This window comes from Somniosus microcephalus, chromosome 1, assembly GCF_052327205.1.
Source record: "Somniosus microcephalus isolate GS21.2 chromosome 1, FLI_Smic_1.0, whole genome shotgun sequence".
In the NCBI taxonomy this organism is placed as follows: domain Eukaryota; kingdom Metazoa; phylum Chordata; class Chondrichthyes; order Squaliformes; family Somniosidae; genus Somniosus; species Somniosus microcephalus.
The window spans coordinates 169223088-169243702 of NC_140987.1; the positions used below are offsets into that span (position 1 = coordinate 169223088).

Below are 20615 nucleotides of genomic sequence, written 5' to 3' on the forward strand. Positions count from 1 at the left end.
GCCTGCTGTACATGGTCCATGTCTCTGAGGCATACAGCAGGGCGGATATCACTGCTGCTCTGTAGACCATGAGCTTAGTGCCGGGTTTGAGGTCCTGGTCTTCAAACACTCTCTTCCTCAGGTGACCAAAGGCTGCACTGGCACATTGAAGGCGGTGTTGGACTTTGTCGTCAATGTCTGCCCTTCTTGACAGTAGGCTCCCGAGGTATGGAAAGTGCTTTAATTGCTAAGTACCTAAAATAATTCAACACTTTTCGTGATAAGAGCAGGGATTAATATTGTGGAGAATGAGAGAAAAACATTAGTAGCGAAATTCGTAAATTAACATCTTTGTCAACATATTACTAAACATTTCCAAGTCAGTCTGATTGGTTCTCCAGTCCAGGAAGAAAGATGCATGTTTATTTCTGTTAAATCATAGCTTTTCCCAGCTTTTTGTTTTTAATTCGGTGACGCGAACTGTGTATGTGTTTTTCTGCACTTGTGAAAAGGGCTGCATTTCTGACATTTTACATGGGGGGGGGTGGGGTGCGCGGTGTGCTGGTTCAAGAGGACAATGTTTATTAATGGAAGTGATTGAAGTTGAAAATATGGATACCCGTTTTAGTTCAATTCTTTTTAATACTATGAACTAAAGCACTTTATATTTGTTGGTTGTCTGGTTGCATTGTGATTAATATTCCAGTTACTTATGTGGACGTACAGCATGTCAGTGCCATAGAAAAGCTGCTGCTCCTGCTGCTTGTGCAGCCATTGCTATAGTGACATGAGGGAATTGGCTAATATGTTGAAAACTTTAAAATTAATACAATTTAAATAGATATGCTTTTCAGCTCACCTTGAGCTTTTGGATTGTTTGTTAATGCATAACCGCGTAACTGACGCTTCTGAAGTGTTAATGCATTATTATGCCGTTATTTTATATCCCAGTCATTTCTGACAAGTGAATTTTTTTTTTTTAAGTTTGTACGTGACGAACGAAAAGCTGTTAATTAATTCTACCTTAAACAAACTTGCAGAGTGGGCATGTAAATGACAAATGAATTTCAGTATAGCTAAGCGTGAGGTGGTGCATTTTGGTAGGAGGAATAAGGAGGCTACCTACTCCTTGGAAAATAAGAGTCCTAAATGGAGTAGAGGTGCAAAGGGATCAAAAAATATAGATTCACAAATCATTAAAAGTAGCAACGCAGGTTAAAAGCGCAAATAAAGCACTGGGATTAATTCCTAGAGGAATAGAATTCAAAACCAGAAATTATGTTAAAACTTGTATAGAACCTTGTTTGATTGTCTTAATGATTTGAGACGGTGGGGTGGCAATATGGCATTAATGTATGGACGTGTTTATTTGCAACACCTAAAGCTCTGATTGGTCCCCTTGGATGATAAGTCCTGATTGCCGATTGGTACCCTTGGAGGACAAGACACACCCAGCAGTTTCTCTGGAATGTGTAATTAGATCCTCCCTGCCTACGTAATCAGTTACTTTGCAAAGTGTAATTCGAGCCATTCTGACTGCCTACTCCAGACAGAAGAGCTCACTTGGGACAGGGCTCACCCTCATGAGACCTTTTCCCACCCTGCAAAACTAGTTCCTGTCCACCCCCCCGACCGCCCAAGTTCCTGACCTACTCCCCCCCCCCCGCCCAAGTTCCTGACCTCCCCCCGCCTAAGTTCCTGACCTTCTCCCTCCCACCCCAGCTTCCTGACCATCTCCCCCTGCCCAAGTTCCTCCCCCACGGATTCATGACCTTTCCCCCCTCCCCCTCCCATAGATGGGGCATTGTGTGGGGGTCACAGATTGTTAACAGGTTTATTGGGTATGAAGTGAATAGTGACAGTGTCGTGACTTCCAGATTTTGTCCAGTCTTACCATCTAGATCACTTTCTCACTCGAGCCCCCCCTTTAGACCTGGATCATATTCTTCCGCCATCTCCATTGTGCTCTCCATACTCTTTTACCCCCCCCCCCCCGAGTTCCTGGCTTTCTCTCTTCCCCCTCCCTCCAATCCTCTCCCTCCGATCCCTCTCTCCTCCCCACGGATCTAGTGACGAGCCTTGTCCCACGGAGCTGAACAAAGCGTGGCCCACGCTACACTGCAGCTGCAATTGCAGGGTACTGCGCATGCGTGGCCAGACCTCGGTGACAGCGCGCATGCGCAAGAAATGGGCGGGTCCAGCCGCGCACATGCGCAGAAGGACAAAACCGTTTCTGCAGATAATCACTTTGTTAATGTATATATGCTTTTAAGTGGTTTCTGTTGCTGTAAAATTTGCCCACGGACTAAATAGTTGCACTCAAAGGAGTTCGTGGCCCGCCCAGTACAAATTTTTTTTTTTTAATAGAGGGAACATTGGTCCCCACCGCTTACACACAGTCTACAGAGTCCCCTATATCGGGGAAAATGGCACTAACCATTTTCTATTATTGTAGGCGTCAATTACAAAGCTGCTGATTAAACCGTGCCGACTATTTTGGGCAGTTCAAGCAGTTGTTTGCACCTTTAAAATGCGGATTATCTGTACTTTCAGGCAACCCCGCCACCATTAGTCATCCTAAATAAAAAGAGAAAATGCTGCAAATACTCAGCAGGTCAAGCAGCATCTGTGATGAGAAACAAAGTTAACATTTCAGGTGATGAAAGGTCATCGACCCGAAATGTTAACTTAGTTTCTCTCTCTCTCCATAGATGCTGCCTGACCTGCTGAGTATTTCATAGAATCATAGAAATTTATGGCATAGGCCATTCGGCCTATCGTGTCTGTGCCGGCCGAAAACGAGCTATCCAGCCTAATCCTGCTTTTGGTCCGTAGCCCTGTAGGTTACAACACTTAAAAGGCATTTGAAGAATTCTGCACTCTCCATACCTTTTACACCGATTCTATCCCAGTTAATATTAGGGTAGTTGAAATCCCCTACTATTACTGTCCTATTGTTTTTGCACCTCAGAAATTTGCCTACATATTTGTTCTTCTATCTCCCTCTGACTATTTGGGGGTCAATAGTACACTCCCAGCAATGTGATTACCCCTTTTTCATTCTTCAGTTCAACCCATATGGCCTCATTTGATGATCCTTCTAACATATCATCCCTCCTCACAGCTGTAATTGTTTCTTTAACCAATATTGCAACACTCCTCCACCTCCCCCCCCTCCGTTTTATCCCCCTATCTCATCCGAAAACCCTCTATCCAGGAATGTTGAGCTGCCATTCCTGCCCTTTCAGCCATTTTTCAGTAATAGCTATATACAGGAAACTTTTTTTTATCCGGCACGGACGGGACCGACGTGGTGCCGGTTCATCAAAAATTCCGGATAACCGAAAGCTATAGAAAAAGATACGGAGAGCTGAGAGCTCTGTGTAAAGCAACAAACCCTGTTGCTTAGCAACAGGTTCAGAACAATGGCCACAAGTTCCAAGCGTCTCTGTAGCTTAGCAACAGCTGCAGCCACACCCTTGCACAGCAACAGATCGAGGAAGGCAAGTAGAATATGAAGTAAAACTTACCTGAACCTACTCCTGAATTTTGCCGGTTAACCGAGATTTCCAGTTATTTAGGTGCCGGTAAATCGAAAGTTTCCTGTACTTCCACATGTCTATCTGCTCTCTCAGGTGGGCATAAAAGATCCCATGACACTATTTCGAAGAAGAGCAGGGGAGTTATCCCTGGTGCCCTGGCCAATAGTTATGTTTGCTAGTGCTGTTGGGGAGGGTTTAAACTAAAGTGGCAGGGGGTTGGGAACCTGAGCAGGGAGACAGAGGAAAGGGAAACAAGGAAAAAAGCAAAAGACAGGAAGGAGAAAAACAAAATTAGAAGGCAAAGAACTCAACGGTTTAAATCAAACATGGTCACAGTAAATAATAATTCATATAGGTCTGAGCGCGTTAAAAAAAACAAGCCTGAAGGCTTTGTGTCTTAATGCAAGGAGCATTCGGAACAAGGCGGATGAATTAGCTGCGCAAATAGAGGTAAACAAATATGATTTGATTGGGATTACAGAAACATGGCTCCAGGGTGGCCAAGGCTGGGAACTCAACATCCAGGGGTATTCAAGATTTAGGAAGGATAGGCAAAAAAGAAAGGGAGGTGGGGTAGCATTGCTGGTTAAAGAGGGGATTAACACAATTGAAAGGAAGGATATTAACTCTGATTATGTGGAATCTGTATGGGTAGAACTGAGAAATATCAAGGGGCAGAAAATGTTAGTGGGAGTGGTATATAAACCTCCAAACAGTAATACGGAGGTTGGGGATGGCATTAAAAGGGAAATTGGAGAAGCATGCAGTAAGGGCACAGCAGTCATCATGGGTGACTTTAATTTACATATAGATTGGGCTAATCAAATTAGTAAAAATACTGTGGAGGAGGAATTCCTAGAATGTTTACGGGATGGTTTTCTGGAACAATATGTCAAGGAACCAACCAGAGATCAGGCCATCTTAGACTGGGTATTATGTAATGAGAGAGGATTAATTAGCAATCTTGTTGTACGAGGCCCCTTGGGTCAGAGCAATCATAATATGATAGAATTCTTCATTAGGATGGAGAGTGAAGTAGTTGACTCGGAGACTAGGATCCTGAATTTAAATAAAGGAAACTACGATGGTATGAGGCGCGAATTGGGTAGGATTGATTGGGGAATGTCACTCAAAGGGTTGACGGTGGATAGGCAATGGCAAACATTCAAATACCGCATGGATGAACTACAGAAGTTGTTCATACCAGTTTGGGATGAGAATAAAAGAAAAAGGGTGACTCAACCATGGCTAACAAAGGAAATTAGGGATAGCATAAGATCCAAGGAGAGGGCATATAAATTGGCCAGAAAAAGCGGTAACCCTGAGGATTGGGAGCAGTTTAGGATTCAACAAAGGAGGACAAAGGGATTAATTAAGAAGGGGAAAATAGAATATGAAAGTAAGCTTGCAGGGAACATAAAAACTGACTGTAAGAGCTTTTATAGATAGGTGAAGAGAAAAAGATTAGTGAAATCAAGTGTAGGTCCCTTGCAGTTAGAAGCAGGGGAAGTTATAATGGGGAACAAAGAAATGGCAGACCAATTAAATGCATATTTTGGTTCTGTCTTCACAAAGGAGGACACAAATAACCTCCCAGAGATGTTGGAGAACATAGGGTCTGATGAGAGGGAGGAACTGAAAGAAATCAGTATTTGCAGGGAAATGGTGTTAGGGAAATTGACGGGATTGAAGGCCGATAAATCCCCAGGGCCTGATAATCTACATCCTAGGGTACTTAAGGAGGTGGCCCTAGAAATAATAGATGCATTGCTGATCATCTTCCAAAATTCGCTGGAATCTGGAACTGTACCCATGGATTGGAGGGTAGCTAATGTTACCCCACCATTCAAAAAGGGTGGTAGAGAGAAAGCGGGGAATTACAGACCGGTAAGCCTGACATCGGTAGTGGGGAAAATGCTAGAGTCCATTATAAAGGATGTAATAGCTGAGCACTTGGAAAACAGTGACAGGATCAGACAAAGTCAACATGGATTTACAAAAGGTAAATCGTGCTTGACTAATCTACTGGAATTTTTTGAGGCTGTTGTGGTGTATGTGCCTTTAAGAGCCCCAGGTGTGCGTAATGCCGGTAATTGCCACTTGGGCTATATAAGCCTGTGTATTGTGTATATCCTTTAGAAACCGCCCCCCCCCCCCCCCCCACCAGACTTTGCTTAGTAAATACCTATGAACCAACTCCTGTCTTCAGTGTCTTTATCAACACACGGACACTACAGTGGCGACGAAGTGGAAACGGACTTACCGGCAATTCGGCAGCACCTCAAGGACATCGATTCCTCCGGCGTCCAGAAGACTCAAGGAAGTGAGAGAAGCTGTGGTTTCACCAGCTGGCCAAGCTGGTGGCAGGTGCTGCGCTAATCCTTCCTGGGCGTCAGGCTGGGGCTCCAGCGGCGGGCTCTACAGCTGAGACAGGCAGCGAAATCGGAGGCAAGCAATAACGGACTGGGAGGGAGCACTCGGGAGACGGCCGGCGCGGCAAGCAGATCAGCGTTCAGACCTCCGGCGGGAACGAGTCTCCAACAGTAAATTTAAAAAAAACATAAAGAGAACGGGAACCGCAGTAAACAGCGTTGTTATCAGCAGCAGCGGCGGGAAACGCCATATCTTGCTACAGAAAAGAAGAAAAAAAAAAGGCGGGAAGCGCCATATCTTTTCTGAAATGCCTAAGTCTGGCAATATTGATGCTTTTGATAGCGAAACAGAGCCTAATTTTGGCAATATTGATGTTTTTGATAACAAGATAGAGGATTGGACCACATATGTGGAAAGAGTGGAGGTATATTGCACTGCAAATGGAATAGAAGATGAAAAAAAAGCTTCAGTGCTTCTGGATCTAATGGGCGCAGACATACAAGCTGTTACGAAACTTAATCACTCCAGCCGAACCGATGGACAAGAATTTTGAGGAGATTGTTGATACCCTACACTGCCAATTCGAGGCAGGACTGGCAGATTCTCTGCGAGACAAATTCATCTGCGATCCCCTAAGTGTAGAAACACAAAAAAAGGTATCTTCTGAAAAAGATTTAACACTGGACAAGGCTTTCAGTGCAATAGGAGCTGCAAAGATACAGCAAAGGCCACAGGACTTCGGCACCCATGAAATGACACGGGGTTTCGAGAGATGTTATCGCTGCGGCAGATCCACCCATGACCAGAGGGACTGCTGGTTCAAGGAAAAAGCATGCAGGCGATGCGGAAAGATGGGACACATTCCACGTGTGTGCCGATCTGAAAATAAAAAATCCACCAACGGGAAAAGAATCAATAAGGAAAAGCACAGAAAGGTACAAATGATGACGGACAGTAGCTCCGAAGACCAGAAGAGTGATAGCGACTCCGGGAACAAGAGACTAAGCTCTCTCAAATTACATAATGTAATTGCCAAAGAAGATTACCAGACCATTTGGGTTACCCTCACAATGGCAGGGTCCCCAGTTAAAATGGAGCTAGATACAGGATCAGCTCTGACCGTCATAAATCGACGGGATTACGAGTGGCTATTTCTGCATATACCTTTAAAAGATACATCCATTATCTTGAAAACATATACGGGGCAGAAAGTATATCCCAAAGGAAAAATAAGGGTGCCTGTTGTATACAACGGCAAGGAAATACAGAAGTTGTATTTATACGTTCTACAAGATGGTGGTCCACCGCTGTTGGGACGTGAATGGATCAGAAAAATACGTTTAGACTGGTACTCCATTCAGGCACTGACGGTGACCAGTAAGGAAAAAAATGATGATGACATCATACCTGAACGATTGAAAGACATCTTGGCCAACGCCAAGGAAGTATTTCAAGAGAAACTAGGAACCTTGAAAGGCATCATCGCCTCAATAAAAGTAGAAGATGCAGCAATTCCCAAGTTTTTTAAAGCAAGACTGGTGCCATACGCAATTCGTCCAGCAGTCGAGGCAGAGCTGGAGAATTTGGAAAAGGCAGGCGTATTATCTAAAATAGATTGGAGCGAGTGGGCAACACCCATCGTCCCAGTCATGAAGAAAGCATTGAAGGGTGATGGATCTGAAGAACAGAGAAAAATTCGCATCTGTGGAGACTTCAAGGTGACTGTAAACCCGGTCCTTCACACGGTACAGTATCCTCTTCCGAGGATAGAAGATATTTTTGCCTCGCTATCCGGAGGGAAACGTTTCACCAAAATTGACTTGGCACAGGCATATCTACAGATGGAGGTTGAAGAGGCCTCTAAAAAGTATCTCACGATAAATACACACAAAGGTCTGTACCAGTACAATCGACTGGCTTTCGGAGTAGCATCCGCTCCAGCTATCTGGCAAAGAGCTATGGAGCAAGTCCTCCAAGGGATTCCGGGGACTCAATGCTACCTAGACGACATCCTTGTAACAGGAGAAAACGACAACGAGCACCATGCCAATTTAGAGCAGGTGCTCACTAGGCTGAGAGAACGGGGCCTACGAGCAAATCGCCCCAAGTGTGAATTTTTCCGAAATCAAATATCATACTGTGGCCACATAATAAATAAGGAAGGGTTGCATAAGTCACCTGAAAAAATTGAGGCGGTCATAAAAGCCCCAGCACCTGAAAATGTTTCACAATTAAGGTCGTTCCTGGGATTAATAAATTACTATCATAAATTTTTACCGAACTTATCAACTCTTCTACACCCTCTTAATGAACTGCTACAAACAGGAGTAATTTGGAAATGGAACGAAGACTGCAAAAATGCCTTCCGTAAATGCAAAGACTTAATCACATCCAAAGAAGTTTTGGCTCATTACAACCCATCACTGCCAATCAGACTGGCGTGCGATGCATCCCCTTATGGCATAGGAGCAGTATTATCGCATAAATTCCCTGATGGCTCGGAACGGCCGATAGCTTTTGCGTCACGCTCATTGAACTCAGCTGAGCGTAACTATGCCCAAATCGACAGGGAAGCACTCAGCCTGGTATGGGGAGTAAAGAAATTCAACCATTACCTACACGGACAAAAGTTTCCCTTGTTGACTGACCATCAACCCCTCATCTCCATATTCAACCCTAAAAAGGGTGTTCCCATTATGACAGGACAAAGGCTACAGCGGTGGTCCCTTTTTCTGGGGGCACACCAATACAACATAGAATACAAAGGGTCAAAACAGCATGGGAATGCTGACGATTTATCGCGCCTACCGTTGCCAACGATAGAAGAGGCACCTACAGTAGACCCAGTAGAGATATTCCACTCTACCATAGTGGAATGTCTACCAGTGACAAATTCTGCCATTGAAAGGGAGACAAGAAATGACCCGACTCTCTCACGGGTCTACGATTTAACAGTGAAGGGATGGCCAGCACATGACGAACCACGCACTAGTACGATTGCAAAATACTGCAGATGTTGGAAATCCGAAATAACAACAGAAAATGCTGGAAAAACTCAGCAGGTCAGGCAACATCCGTGGAGAGAAATTTGAGTTGACGTTTCGGGTTTGACCCTTCTTCAAAACTCGGTCCGGATAACGCCTCGGGGGTGTAGTAGTTTCTGGTGGTGTAGTAGGTTCTTCTGGCAAGGCTGATTCGGCTTGAATGCCAGTGTCGGGTTCATCGGGTTCCAGTATCACCGGATCGGAGGTAGATATGGGTATCTCTACTTCATCGTTAGATTAGTATAGAGTGGTGGTGTAGGTTGTCCCTTTTCAGATGACTTTATGATTTGGTCAGCATGGCGCCTTATTATGCTTTCTCCGATGTCCACGGTATACATCAGTGGTCCTAGTCGTGTGCAGATAGTTCCAGGCTGCCATTTCTCGGTACGGTATTCAGTACAGTTTTGAAGAAGGGTCAAACCCGAAACGTCAACTCAAATTTCTCTCCACGGATGTTGCCTGACCTGCTGAGTTTTTCCAGCATTTTCTGTTGTTACATGGCGAACCACTGTTGCCAGCATTCTCGCAAAGAAGAGAACAGCTGTCAGTGTGCCGAGGAACCTTGATGTGTGGATCCAGAGTGGTGATTCCACCCAAACTCCAGGATAAAGTGCTAAAGGAGCTTCACGAGGGGCATCTGGGTGGAGTGAAAATGAAGAACCTAGCCAGGGCATTTGTATGGTGGCCAGGTATCGATGGAGACATCGAAGAAATGACCAAGAGCTGCCTAGGATGCCAGAAGGTCCAAAACGCTCCACCACAAGCCCCTCTACATCCATGGGAGTGGCCCTCATCTCCCTGGCAAAGGGTGCATATCGACTTTCCTGGTCCATTTATGGACTCAATGTTCTTAATCGCGGTTGATGCACACTCCAAGTGGCCGGAGGTAATAAAGATGTCCTCCACCACCATGGAAAAAACCATCACAGTATTAAGGGCCATATTTGCCAGGAATGGGCTGCCGGAACAGATATGTTCTGATAATGGACCGCAATTTGTGTCCGCAGAATTCAGGAAGTTCTTAAAAAACAATGGGGTAAAGCACTACACGTCCGCCCCATACCATCCCGCCACCAATGGATTGGCTGAAAGGTTTGCCCAGACCTTCAAGGCGGCCATAAAGGCCATGTGTAATGAAGACATAAAACTTCAGCACAAGGTGGATAACTTCTTATTCGCATACAGGAATGCAACACATATGGTTACCAACCAAACTCCCGCCATGATGTTCTTCAATAGAAACCTAAGATGCCGGCTGGATTTGGTCAAGCCCAACATCCGAAGGGACGTGGAGAACCGGCAGTTTCAAGGCATGAATGAAAGGCCAACTAGGGCCTTCCAGATAGGCCAACAGGTTTTGGCCCGGGACTACCGTACCGAGAAATGGCAGCCTGGAACTATCTGCACACGACTAGGACCACTGATGTATACCGTGGACATCGGAGAAAGCATAATAAGGCGCCATGCTGACCAAATCATAAAGTCATCCGAAAAGGGACAACCTACACCACCACTCTATACTAATCTAACGATGAAGTAGAGATACCCATATCTACCTCCGATCCGGTGATACTGGAACCCGATGAACCCGACACTGGCATTCAAGCCGAATCAGCCTTGCCAGAAGAACCTACTACACCACCAGAAACTACTACACCCCCGAGGCGTTATCCGGACCGAGTCAGGAAGCCTCCTGAGAGACTAACTTATAATTAATTAATTACAGCAATGTATATTATTTTGCATATAACATGTAATTAATAATTACTTAAAATATGATGTACTGGTTAGCTAAACGGGGAGGAATTGTGGTGTATGTGCCTTTAAGAGCCCCAGGTGTGCGTAATGCCGGTAATTGCCACTTGGGCTATATAAGCCTGTGTATTGTGTATTTCCTTTAGAAACCCCCACCCAGACTTTGCTTAGTAAATACCTATGAACCAACTCCTGTCTTCAGTGTCTTTATCAACACACGGACACTACAGATGTAACTGGGAAAATAGATAAGGGAGAACCAGTAGATGTGGTGTATTTGGACTTTCAAAAGGCTTTCGATAAGGTCCCGCATAAGAGATTAGCGTGTAAAGTTAAGGCACATGGGATTAGGGGCAAGGTATTGACTTGGATAGAAAACTGGTTGGCGGACAGAAAGCAGAGAGTAGGAATTAACGGGTCTTTTTCCGAGTGGCAGGCAGTGACTAGTGGGGTACCGCAGGGATCGGTCCTTGGACCCCAGCTATTCACAATATACATTAACGATCTAGATAAGGGAACTATATGTAATATCTCCAAGTTTGCAGACGACACAAAGCTGGGTGGGCTTGTGTGCTGCGAGGAGGATGTCGAGAAACTCCAGGATGATTTGGACAGGTTGGGTGATTGGGCAGAAGCGTGGCAGATGCAATATAACGTGGATAAATGCGAGGTTATCCACTTTGGTGTCAAAAACAGAAAGGCAGACTATTATCTGAATGGCAATAGATTGGGAGAAGGGGGAAGTGCAACGAGACCTGGGTGTCCTTGTGCACCAGTCACTGAAGGCAAGCATGCAGGTGCAGCAGGCGGTGAAGGCGGCAAATGGTATGTTGGCCTTCATAGCGAAAGGGTTTGAGTACAGGAGCAAGGATGCCCTGCTGCAGTTGTACAGGGCCTTGGTGAGACCACACCTTGAGTACTGTGTGCAGTTTTGGTCGCCTTATCTGAGGAAGGATGTTCTTGCCATGGAAGGAGTTCAGCGAAGATTCACAAGGCTGATCCCTGGGATGGCAGGAATGATGTATGAGGAGAGATTGGGTCGATTGGGCTTATACTCGCTGGAGTTTAGAAGAATGAGGGGATCTCATCGAAACTTATAAAATTCTGACAGGTCTGGACAAACTAGATGCAGGTAGAATGTTCCCGATGGTTGGAGAGTCCAGAACCAGGGGTCATAGTCTAAGGATAAGGGGTAAGCCATTTAGGACAGAGATGAGGAACAATTTCTTCACCCAGAGTGGTGAACCTGTGGAATTCTCTACCACAGAAGGCAGTTGAGGCCAAGTCTTTAAATATATTCAAGAAGGAGTTAGATATATTTCTTAGAGCTAAAGGTATCAAGGGATATGGGGAGAAGGCAGGTACGGGGTACTGAGTTTGGATGATCAGCCATGATCTCATCGAATGGCAGAGCAGGCTCGAGGGGCCGAATGGCCTACTCCTATCTTCTATGTTTCTCAACCAACGTAACAAAAAAAAGAGATTATCTGGTCATTATCACATTACTGTTTGTGGGAGCTTGCTGTGTGCAAATTGGCTACTGCGTTTCTTACATTGCAACAGTGATTCCACTTCGAAAGTACTTCATTGGCTGTAAAGTGCTTTGAGACGTCCGGTGACCGTGAAAGGCGCTATATAAATGCAAGTCTTTCTTTTTCTCAGCTCATCTGCCTTATTCACTAGATTCCTTGCATTGAAGTATATACCATTAAGCACTGCCAAACCCCTTTGTTATCTATTTTCTAACTTTTGCTTCCCCTGCCTTCTAAATTCACTTACTAATTTTCTGCCTTCTATTTCCAGCTTTGTTTCTCTCCCTTCTGAATCTAGACTCAGGTTCCCACCCCCCCGCCAAGCTAGTTTAAACCTTCCCCAACAGCACGAGCAACCGCCTCCCCCCCCCACCCCACGAAGATACTGGTCTCAGCCCTGTGGAGATGCAGCCTGCCTGGCTTGTACAGATCCCACTTCCTCCAGAACCTGTCCCAACGCCTCAGGAATCTAAATCCCTCCTACACCATCTCTCCAGCCACGCATTCATCTACTCTATCCTCTATTTCGCGTGGTACCGGGAGTAATCCAGAGATTAGTACCTTTGAGGTCCTGCTTATTAATCTCTTTCCTAGCTCCCTAAAATCTGCCTGCAGGACCTCATCCCTGTTTCTACCTATGTCATTGGTACAGATATGGTCCACGACCTCTAGCTGTTCACCCTCCCCCCTCAGAAAGTCGTGCAGCCACTTAGTGACATCCTAGTGGGGACTACCTTAAATGCCATGGGTTTTTTCATGTTTTACCACCAACTTATCCAGCTTAACTTGCATAATTACACATTTGCCAGAAATACTGATGCAGTAAGTCTGCTGGCGTAGTTATACATACTGGTATAGCATTACATTCTTCAATAGCAGGGTATTGTGTTGGGTCACAATTTTTGGAGTGGTTGCAAACTATATTCCAATCTTCCAAGAGTGCCACCACTAAGGCAAGTGTCAGCTTGGCTCAGTCGTAACACTTTCAAACTGAGGTAGTAGGTTGTGGGTTCAAGCCCCACTCAAAGACTTGAGCATCTGTCTAAGCTGTCACTTCAGCGCAGTACTGAGAGTGCTGCATTGTCAGAGGTGCCATCTTTTGGACGAGACATTAAACCAAGGCATCATCTGTTTGTTCAGGTGAATGCAAAAGATCCTAACTGTCTTAACCAATAATTTCTCTCAAACCAACAGCAGCAAAAACATATGGGGTGCATCTTGTTTGCTGTTTACATAACAGCAGTAATTAGGCTTAATTCTTTGGCTGTGAAGTGTTTTGGGTGCTATATAAATTAGTTATTTCTCCTTTTCAGAGGTGTGATGCATGAAAGTTGATAATGTCAAAGAGGGGTCTCCAGGCTGGAGGGACATTCCTTACACCAAAATGTCCAAGATGCAGCCTTCCCCTTCCAAGCATCTGCCTGTCAGTTTATTCTTTATGCAGTGGCTTCAGTTCTTTAAACTTCTCAGGCCTGTAGGATTAGAAAACTGCACTGATTGGGGGGATTTTGACTAATCAAGAATTGGTCTTTACCAGTCTGCTGTGCAGGAACTTTAGTGTCACAGAACCATATTTAGGCTATCCAAATTTGTTCCACGTAGAACCAAAAGACACTCATTGATTAGGCTGGATTGGAATAGAGGTCTCGGGATAACACACCACCCACTCTCCTGTGTTTCAACTTTTGATGCATCCAGCCTGTAAGCAACAGCGTAGTTACCAACCAGCTACAGACAAGATTGGACCTGTGCTGCATGCATATTGTATATTGTACATGTTATCTGAACCGTTCCCTCCCTTTGAACACCTGCCCTTGGAGTTCCTTAGTTTGCACTTCTAGCATGCAACATCTGAAGTGTTAATAAAAGGAATTTCCTCCCCAAAAAAGTAGGTAGGATAGGAAACAAAAAAGTTTCAAAACTGTGATCTTATCCAAAGACCTTTTATTTAGTTTGATTAAATTCTCTTCATATTTATACAAAATTTAAATTAAGAGACATGATTTAGGTACAGCAAAGCATTATGCACAATTTGGAGTAATTCAGCTGGGCAAGAGATTTTCTACATTTTAAGCACCTATAATGTAGAAAAACATACCGTGGCATTTCAAAGAAGCGTAATCAGACAAAAACTGACACCAAACCAAAGGAAATATTAGATGGGATGACTAAACGTTTGGTCAGAGGCAAGTTTTAAACAGGGTCTCAAAAGGTGGAGAGATGCAGAGGTTTAGGGAGGGAATCTCCGAGCTTGGACTTAGAATGGCTGAAGACACGACCGCCAATGTTGGGACGAAGGAAGTAGGGATGCACAAGAGGCCAGAGTTGGAAGAATTCTCACAGGTTGTAAGGCTGGAGATCAGAGATGAGGAGGGGCGGCGAGGCCATGAAGGGATTTGAACACGAGGATGAGAATATTAAATTGGTGGCATTGGGAGCCAATGGGACAGAGGTGATGGGTGAGCCGGATTTAGTGTCAGTTTGGGAGTATAGGCAGCAGAGTTTTGGATGAGCTGAAGTTTATGAAGAGTACAGGATGAGTGTCTGGCCAGAAGAGCATTGGAATACTCAAGTCTGGAGGGGACAGCAGCATAGAGGAGGGGCTTGGCATCAGGAGTGCTAATGCAATGACAGATGTGCGATGTTGAAGTGGAAGTAGGCAGTCTTTGTGATGAGAGCTTAGAAGCTCAGCTAGCAGTCAAATACGATGCCAAGTTTGGGAACTATCAGCTTCAACATGAATGTGGCCAGGGAGGTGGATGGAATTGGTGGTAAGGGTACAGAGTTTGTGGCTGGGGCCAAAGATAATGGCTTTAATCTTTCTAATGTTTAACAGATTTCTGATTGTTAACAGATATTGCTGGTTTACCAACCCGAGATCCAAATAACTCACTGTATAAACATCACCATCATTGACGACAGCTTGTAAACAATATACACAAAGAGCTACCCATATTACACAAGTTCATTCTGTTTTGTATTATACCTAACCAGCTGTGCACCCAGAACAGAACATTGCTAGAAATGCTGGACTAAGGCTAGATGATCAGTGCTAATTGAATCTTCAAAGTGATGTAAACAAGCTAATCATGGAATGCAGTTTTTTGTACAGTTCTTAGAGATGCTCCTTTACTAGATGCTATATCATCTGTCCGATTTCCAATTTGCCAAGAGGTAAGGTTTCAACACGTCACATGTTGGAATTGCTGCAAAAGTAAAGAGAAAATTAAGTGACAAATTTCCTTTTTATTTGAGTAGTGGCCTTAAACTTAGATTCAACTTTATTGGTTAAAACCTAAAATAGTGGCCTACTGTAAGGGTGTCCCAACTGCACCCCCCCCCCCCCTGGATTCTTGCTCTCAGAGCCCAAGAAACTCAGACCTATTTGTGCTTAATTTTGCTATTTGCTGGTTTATCCTGTTTGAATTGTTTGGGCTTGGATATTAAGGGGCTGTCCTTAGGTTTACCCATTAATGAGGTTACAGTGCTGCTAACAGCAGAAACTTCCAATTTTTGCAAATGAACACAGATTTTTAAACTTTTTACTGCGGTCCCAGGCGCCATGGCAAGCACCTATGCACAAAAAAAATCGACATCCCTAGTCTGTTCTACTGAATCAATGGAATGCAAGTTAGTGTTACGCTGCAACGCCACAGACTTCAGTTGCTGAATTGTATGCTGGTTGCAGAGTGTTTAATGTTTGCCTTTTTTGACACTACAATCATTTACAGAATAATTAATGATTGAGCAACACAAAGGCCAATATTTCAATAATTTAAAAAAAAAAAGAGATTTTCACTCGTCAAAAGGCTGAGCCCTAGTGAAAGAAAAAGGTGAAGTTGCTATTGGGAATCACTCTTTAGTAAATATACAGTGGATCAGTTTCAAAAACTTGATACTGGCATATGAAAACATAGAGCTAGAAATATCAAACTTTTAACAGCCACGTCCCTTTGATTTTACAGGTCAGTGAACATTTGTTGTGTCGATGTTAATCAATTAATTAAGCCACTTTAATTGCCATTAAAATGAAGCTGTTCAATTTGGCAAGTTCTTAAAATTAATTAAGTAGCTATTTTCTTACCTTTCTCCAATTTAGGCTGACGCAAAGTTCAGTGATGTAGAATTTTCAGTTAAGTCTAAAAGAAAATATGATTGTAAGGTCAAGTTCAAAAGAATTTATTTTTGCAAATGCTGCAGTACTGTGTAAACATGAGCCCTGCAAACCATTGAATCTAACAGAAGCAAACTTTAAACAAGGACACCGCACCTTACTTGAAATAGACTATGTACCCAATATTCAAAAGGGATGAACTCAAGAATTATAAGCCTATAGAAAAAAATCTACAATCTCTGAAAGCTAGTGACTGCAGAGACCATTGGTAATAGTCAGCAAGATTTAGAAGCAACAGATCATGCCTTGAGTTTACTAGAATTATTTGATGCAGTAAATAAAATGATTGAATGAAAATCAAATGGAGGAAACTTTTTTGGATTTTAAGATAGCATTTGAAACATGATTTGTGGTATTTGGAAATCAAGATTCATAGAATTACAGTAATGCAAAATTGACAAATTAGACTGAAAGCAAAAGATGAGAAAAAAAGCCATGGTTGGGAGCAGTAACTAATGGAGTTTAAGCGTTTTCAATTCCTACGGCATATGTTATTCATCATTGAAGGTACTAAACTGAATGTAGCCAAATAACTAACAGCATTTAAAAATGAACTAGAGCAAGTAGCAGGACTACTGAATGGCATTGCGAAGACCAAGCACTATACAAGGTTGTGCCCACTAACAAGAGAATAGCAAAAAAGGAAAAAAACCTTGACAAGTGACTGACAATTACTGAAAGTGTCCAGTCAACATAAAGCAATACTAGAACAGCCATAGGCTAGGATGCTCTCATGGGTCTTTAATTAGTCAAACAATGATTTTCCCCATTTTTGTATGAATATGATGATATTTTCAGGTAAAGCTTTGAAGACTTTTGGCCACCAAAGGCTATGACTTTAAAATGACCCAACCTGGATCTACCAACTCCAAGGAACAACGCTGCTGGAGTTGCAAACAGGGAGGGGATAATCGGACATGGGCATGGAGATATAATTCCGCCCCCATTTTAAGTACAGATTGAGCGTCCAAAGTCCGGAGTTCTGGGACGTCTTACCACCCGGATTTTAGACGCTCAATCTGTACTTCAAAAAGCCATTAACTTTTGTTTTTTTTGAAAAATGCGAGTGATGCAATAACATTTTAGTGTTGTGTCTTATCCTCCTTAATCTGCACAGCTCCACTAAGTGTTTCCGCCAGGCTGCAGCCACGGCACCACGCCGCCCTGGTGGCCTAGTGTGGGCCATCGGATGCTCTGCAGAGCTCGCAGCGTCCCTCCCCTTTAACAGAAGGGGAGGGGCGGAGAAACGCGTCAGCGCTACACGGAGGTTGCCGGATTCAGGACGCTCAACCTGTACAGCACTACATTTTAACACTTATTTCCACGTTCACGTCTTGCCACACTGTAATTACACCCTCCCACCAGGTGCAGTGCTGCAGACATTATACCACGCGGACACAGGCACTTATAAATGGGAAAAAGTTGACCAAGCACAGTGCAAGATTTTCAATATATTATTCATGTCCCTTTTGCATCTGGTTACACTCAAGTATAGAGATCAAGAGTGAATGAAAATGCAAACGGTATTTCTTTCTGCCTTTTTGACACTGCATGAATTCAATAAAATGAAAAATGAGTAACACAAAAGGCAATTACAAATTCAGTATTTTTGAAGTCAGATTCCATTTCCCCCTTCTCCCCCATAAACTTTAACTTTCCATTTCTTCTCCTTCCCTAAGTTGACATATTAAAAATATTGTTTTGACAGTTCTGACAAAAGGCCATCGACCGGAAACGTTAACGGTTTCTCTCCGCAGATGCTGCCTGACCTGCTATTTCCAGCATTTTGTTTTTATATTAAAATATTCTATTGTGTATACTTATTTGTAAAAAGGTGATCAGTAGGTTTTGAACCAATATTCTCGACAATGAAAACAGAATTTTTATGTTGCATTACAGTTGCAGAGTTTACTCAATGAGCAATTGCAACACATGGCACAGCACTGTGCTGGGCGATCATTAGCCTGTTGCCAACTATCTCAGCCAGAGCGACACTACAATCAGCTCCTGTCCTAGAGAGGAAGAACTGTTACTCTAACCATGATCCACTAGCCCTTATTGAGAGGCCATGTGGGCTCATCAGTGGCCACCATCAGTGAGATATGGAGAGATGTCCTGGCTAACAGCAGAGCCAACAGATCATAACCTCGGCCCCAATCATATATTCTCCCCCCCCCACACACTTTTTTTTGTTTGTTTTTTCTTCTCCCCCACGTCAGCTGTCTTTCATTCTGCCAGCGCAATTTACACTTCATCTAGAGCCATCTTTTGTTTCTTAACCTGTCCCATTACCATCTCCTTGAATATCTCCTAACGTCTCTTAACCTCTCCTGCCTTCTATCCTATCGGGCCTTCCCTTTTGTTCTTTCATCCCCTCCCCCCTTTCCCAGCTCCTACACTTGCTTTAAAATCTGTTCCATTTCCTGCTTTTTTCCAGTTCTGACGAAAGGTCATCGACTTGAAACGCTAACTGTTTCTCTCTTCACAGATGCTGCCTGACATGAATATCTCCAGCATTTTCAGTTTTTATAGCAGGGCCGGCTCCAGCGGGCCAAATGGCCGTCGGCTCGGCGCCATCTGCAGACCTGAATTCCAGCCTGAGTCCTCACCCCAAAAGCAGCAGCACGGGGGCGGATAAAAGTAGTCACCATCCACGGCGGCAGCAACATGAACCATTGGTACCTTGCGATCACACGCATCCGTATTAACTGCACTAACTACTCACCTTTTAAAATCATCACAACAAGAAATGCCAGACATCCTTGTCATGGAGATCTCAACAGCTGCGGTCGGCGCCAGGTGTTAAATGTACTGCCGGTCCCAGGACCGCTAACTTTAAACAGCCGGTCGCTTGGAGCGGTGCCCCTGCAACACGGCAACTGGAGCTGGCTGCCAGATTCCACCGCTGTAAACTGCTACTAACTGATGAACATTTCAATCCTCACCCTGACGACCCCCTCAGCCCAAGCGCACGTACTGGTGCCCGGACTGGGAGGGGGAGGGCCGGGCCGGTCCTCCGGGATTAACCGGCGGTCACAGCCCCGCGGCTCAGTGACAGGCCATGACCGCTCTCCCGCGGAGGTCAGCTCGCGCCAACATTCAAACCTAATCTCACATGACTTCCCTCCATTAAAGCACATTTTTTAAAAGTTTTCAATCGGGCAAATACTAACACTTAAGTAACGTTTCGTAATCTCCCCATAACTTTCACAGATATATTAAATTCTGCCCCCACTTCCCCGCACATCTGTTTGGCACCACGAGGCAGAGGCGGCTCCAGGAAATTACGTCATATGATTGACACTTGGCGCCGGCCCATTACCCCTCCCCCCATGCCCTCCTGTTCACCCTCCCCCCTCACGGTCCTGTCCTTCCCCACCAGTCTCATCACTCCTCCCGCCCCCCCATCCCGTTACCCCTCCCCCCAGGCCCTCCTGTCCACTCCGCCGGTCCCGTCACCCTCCCCCCTCACGGTCCTGTCCTTCCCCACCAGTCTCATCACTCCTCCCGCCCCCCATCCCCAGGCCCTCCTGTCCACCCCACCTCCGCCGGTCCCATCACCCTCCCCCCTCACGGTCCTGTCCTTCCCCACCAGTCTCATCACTTCTCCCGCCCTCCCATCCCGTCACCCCTCCCCCCGGTCCAGTCCCGTCACCCCTCCCCCGTCCAGTCTCGTCCCATCACCCCTCCCCCCGCCGGGTTTCGGAGCTTGAACAGCAGCTGGAGTCACTGCAGTGCATCCTTAAGGCTGAGAAATTCGTGGCTAGCACGTTTCTGGAGGTGGTCACCCCGCAGCTAAAGAGTGCAAGCAGAGAGGGAATGGGTGACCGCCAGACAGAAGAGGAGGACCGGGCAGGTAGGGCATGAATCCCCTGAGTGCATCTCACTCGCTAACCGGTTTTCAGCTCTGAATACTGGTGAGGGTGATGGTTCCTCTGGGCAGATCAGCCAGAGCCAAGCCCACGGCACCATGGGTGGCTCAGCTGCACAGCAGGGGGCGAGGGGCGGTGGAAGAAGTGTGGAAGAGCAATGGTGATAGGGGATTCGATAGTTAGGGGAACAGACAAGCGTTTCTGCGGCCCCAGACGTGATTCCAGGACGTTATGTTGCCTCCCTGATGCCAGGGTCAAGAATGTCACTAAACTGCTGCAGGACATTCTGAGGGAGGAGGGTGATCAGCCAGAGGTCTTTGTTCATATCGGTACCAACGACATAG

At 45.0% G+C, this 20615-nt stretch overlaps 1 long non-coding RNA gene and 1 other non-coding gene across 2 annotated transcripts; both read right to left on the reverse strand.

Moving 5' to 3' along the window:
* Positions 1–14154: 14154 nt before the first annotated feature.
* LOC147124452 (uncharacterized) lies at positions 14155–19560 on the reverse strand. The gene is made up of 3 exons (XR_015078326.1): positions 19125–19560; positions 16310–16364; positions 14155–15431 (listed from the first exon to the last, which is right to left on the reverse strand). It is a non-coding gene; the product is annotated as an uncharacterized LOC147124452 (long non-coding RNA).
* Positions 15858–15986, reverse strand: LOC147124453 (small nucleolar RNA SNORA13). The gene has a single exon (XR_015080196.1). It is a non-coding gene; the product is annotated as a small nucleolar RNA SNORA13 (small nucleolar RNA).
* Positions 19561–20615: the final 1055 nt, after the last annotated feature.